Source organism: Hermetia illucens, chromosome 2, assembly GCF_905115235.1.
Source record: "Hermetia illucens chromosome 2, iHerIll2.2.curated.20191125, whole genome shotgun sequence".
NCBI lineage: Eukaryota > Metazoa > Arthropoda > Insecta > Diptera > Stratiomyidae > Hermetia > Hermetia illucens.
This window is the reverse complement of record NC_051850.1, coordinates 72,641,669-72,646,079: the sequence shown is the minus strand read 5'-3', so window position 1 is coordinate 72,646,079 and position 4,411 is coordinate 72,641,669. Positions and strand designations below refer to the sequence as shown.

Below are 4,411 nucleotides of genomic sequence, written 5' to 3'. Positions count from 1 at the left end.
ATCGACCCCACAGTAGTTTGACCCGATCATTTTCCAAGATTCTCTTCGGAGTATAGTTATAATAAGGATGGCAGGTTGCACCTAAGTTATACTTCAACGCAAGGTTTTGATGGAGAATCTTGCAGACGGAGTTTTCACGATTGGTGTACTCGGCACTGCTCAACATCCTGCACGCAGACGTTATGTGCTGGATGGTCTCCTTTTCACAGTTGCATAATCTACAACTGGAGTTTGTGATTGAGGAGTCGTGAAGAATGTACCGTTTATAATTTTTTGTTGGGAGCGAAGCATCCTGAATTGAAGTTAGGAATGCTTCAGTCTCATAGAAAAGTACACCATTTGTCAACCATTTGTTGGAGGCTTCGATGTCAATACCTGACAACAACAAATTTTAGATATGACTTCCGTGAATGGGTTTCTCCTTCCACATGTCGACCTTCTGTTGGACTGAAGTAACATTCGACATTGGGTCCCATTTTCTGCTTCTCAAGTTCAGAGGAGATCATTTATTATCTGCCATGACGGTAGCCTGATATATTTGACTAGAGGATTGTTTCCCATAGAAAAGCTCACGAAGAGAATGCACTTGATTGTAGTGCCCATAATACGTATGAGTCATCAATATGTTATCTTCATAAAACTTATCTTACTAAACTCAAACGAAATAATGTAAACATTCTCATTCGAACAGAAGCTAGAATCTATCCACAAGAGAAAAGCGACATTTCAATATAAACAAAAACATGACTCAGACGAACATTGAGCGATATCGAGTTATAAAAGATGCAACTTTGCAAACTCAGCAATTTGCGCCCTTTGTTCATCATCATCATCATCATCATCATCATCATCAACGGCGCAACAACCGGTATCCGGTCTATGCCTGCCTTAATAAGGAACTCCAGACATCCCGGTTTTGCGCCGAGGTCCACCAATTCGATATCCCTAAAAGCTGTCTGGCATCCTAACCTACGCCATCGCTCCACCTTAGGCAGGGTCTGCCTCGTCTTCTTTTTCTACCATAGATATTGCCCTTATAGACTTTCCGGGTGGGATCATTCTCATCCATACGGATTAAGTGACCCGCCCACCGTAATCTATTGAGCCGTATTTTATCCACAACCGGACGGTCATGTTATCGCTTATAGATTTCGTCATTATGTAGGCTACGGAATCGTCCATCCTCATGTAGGGGGCCAAAAATTCTTCGGAGGATTCTTCTCTCGAACGCGGCTAAGAGTTCGCAATTTTTCTTGCTAAGAACTCAAGTTTCCGAGGAATACATGAAGACTGGCAAGATCATAGTCTTGTACAGTAAGAGCTTTGACTCTATGGTAAGACGTTTCGAGCGAAACAGTCTTTGTAAGCTGAAATAGGCTCTGTTGGCTGACAACAACCGTGCGCGAATTTCACCATCGTAGCTGTTATCGGTTGTGATTTTCGACCCTAGATAGGAGAAATTGTCAACGATCTCAAAGTTGTATTCTCCTATCCTTATTCTTCCTGTTTGACCAGTGCGGTTTGATGTTGCTGGTTGATTCGCCTTTGTTCAACTCAACTATAAATATAAGTTAGAATTAATCTAAGTCTTTAGTCTTAGGCAAATTATTGAATTAATAAAAGCTCAATTACTCCGAATAGTTATTTTGAATATTATTATTATTTATTTTGAATAGCCGGGTGTACTATCTCATAACTGGCACAGTCGGTTTCGGTTGTTAATTAGTTATTGTAAAATGTTCGGCTACGCCAAACTCGATCCAGAGGACATGGCAAGGAAAACCTACAAAAACAAACGCGATCGGGAACCTGGAAACAAACGGTCACCGTAGTACCAATCGTGATTCCGGTCAACCTAAAAAACATAACAAAAAGAGTATTGCAACGCCCAGACTTCAGAATTTTAAGAGAATTCGGGTCAAAACAAATTAAAACAGGCTAGCATCGCCTCATAGGACGAATTTTAAGAGAATTCTCCTGCAACTAGGACAAACTGAGTTGGCTAATATAAAAATCAAGTAACATTACTAGCGAAAGTGTTATATTAAAAAAGTCATCACAAGATCCTGAAAAGAAAAGCATAACTGACAATAGAACGCTATCGGTGGGGCGAGTACGCCTACGGAAGCCCTAAAATCAGTTCAACTATAAATCCTGAACAACTGTAGTTCACCACCAATATTCAACAGTGTCTCAACTTTGTAGACATTCATACTGACACCGCAAAGTAAGTATCTAAGGAACCAGAGGTCTTAGGTAAAACCTTTAAACCAACCAATCACCAACAAACAAACCAGCAAAATGGCTACACAACAAGGACCAAGTGTCAATAGACCAGAAGTCCAACTCTTCACAATTCCATATAACGAAGCCCTTCGACGAGCGGAAAATATACCGATATTCGATGGCGAAAAACATATGTTAACTACGTGGATATCACATGTCAACAAAATATTAGCACTAGCACCCTTGGCGACGAAAGAATGTTCATTTACGATATTATAATTCAACGAATAAAAGGCAGAGCTTTACAAGCCTATTTAAATCTCCCAGACAAAAGCTGGCACTCCGTTGCACCAGCATTCAAATTTGGCGTATCAGATTCTTACGACTCAATCATCGCAAGACTACACAGAATAACTAATTTTAACCATAAATTAAACAAAAATTACACAATATATGAACTGTATCACAAACTCTTAGAAATCACAAATATGCTTTCGCTTAAATATGAGCAGGATCCTAACCAACTCGACTCTATCATCTACAATCACAAAAATTCAGACAAAATTTTCTTAAATAAATTCTTAGTGCTTCCTAGAGCAGAATTTTGGGTTCTAGATGCGAAAAAACCAACCAATTTAACTGAAGCATATAATTCCCTCAAAGAAACCATTGACAGAGTGGATGCTACGGCAATGAAAGTAGAATTTCAACCCACTAAATATCAGCAAAACCCCAATCATAATAAAAATAATTTCAAATACAAAAAAAGTTATAACAAATATAATAATCAAAACATTGAATATCCTCAAAATGGGGATAACAGTAATTACATTTTCAAACAAACCAAATATAAATATAATAAACCCCCAAAGGAACTACAATTCCGAATCTGAATATAATAAATCCAATAACCATTCTCAAAAAAGGAAACTAATAGGTCAGAAACTCCAGACGCATCTATGCGAACACAAATTACCAATCCTAAATATAATTCAGGATATACTCCCAAATCAAACCTAGACCCCAAGGATATGAGTTATATTTCCAAAATGTCCACACAAACCATCCAACCCATCATCATCATGCCCTGGAAACCCTTTACCCATAATAAATTTATCAATCGATGGTGAAACAATTCCCATCCTGATAGATACAGGAGCAACAACATCTAGTCTCGATCAAAATTGCCTTCAAAAACTACCAAAAATTAATCTCGACATTCCGATCCTAATAGCAGGATTAGGTGATAACTACAATGTTACACACAAAATTAAAACAAATATGCCAAAACAATTTCAAATACCAGAAGATCACAAAATCTTATGGAACATCATCATCATCAAACAAATCTTTCAAAGGCATAATAAGACAAAACCTTCTATATCCACTGAACGCAGCAATATTCTCTGGGTTTGGATACTTACAAATAGGACCAACCAGAATCCCTTTCAATTACGCTCCACCAGAGGAGATCAATAATGCTGAAGTCATAGAACCCGTTATTGAACAAAAATATCAAAACTTAACCAAAAATTTATACTTAGAGGAACAACAGTTTCTCACCAGAATCCTAAAAAAATTCAACAATTTAATGTATAAAGACGGAGATTTACTTACAGCAACCTGTCAAACCCGTCACAAATTAGACTTACCAATCTATACAAATTAGACAAACCCATCTATACAAAAATTTACAGATTCCCACCTATGCTAGAACAAGGCATTAGAAAAAGCCAATCACCATACAATACTCCAATTTGGGTGGTCCCGAAAAAACTTGATAATTCAGGCAAACAAAAATGGCGAATCATAATCGATTATCGCAAATTAAACGAAATAACTATCGAAGACAAATTCCCAATTCCAGACCTAGAAACCCTGTTCGATAAACTGGGAAAGGCACAATACTTCACTTCACTGGACCTTGCAAAAGGATTTCACCAAATTAAAATACAAGAAAAAGACAAGTCCAAAACAGCCTTCAGTACACCTCAGGGACACTTCGAATTTAATCGTATGCCCTTCGGTTTCAAAAATGCACCTGCTACTTTTCAGCACATGGTATATGAAGTATTAGCGGATCATATCAATAAAATCTGCATTGTCTATCTAGACGACATTTTAATCTTTGGCACCTCCATACAGGAGATGGAAAACAATCATCATCATCATCATCAACGGCGCA

General features: G+C 37.8%; 1 long non-coding RNA gene across 1 annotated transcript; it reads right to left on the bottom strand.

Annotated features, from left to right (window-relative positions):
• Positions 1-1,641: 1,641 nt before the first annotated feature.
• On the bottom strand, positions 1,642-3,810 carry LOC119647710. Its single transcript, XR_005248926.1, has 2 exons — positions 3,651-3,810; positions 1,642-1,809 (listed from the first exon to the last, which is right to left on the bottom strand). It is a non-coding gene; the product is annotated as an uncharacterized LOC119647710 (long non-coding RNA).
• Between the last annotated feature and the right edge of the window lie 601 nt (positions 3,811-4,411).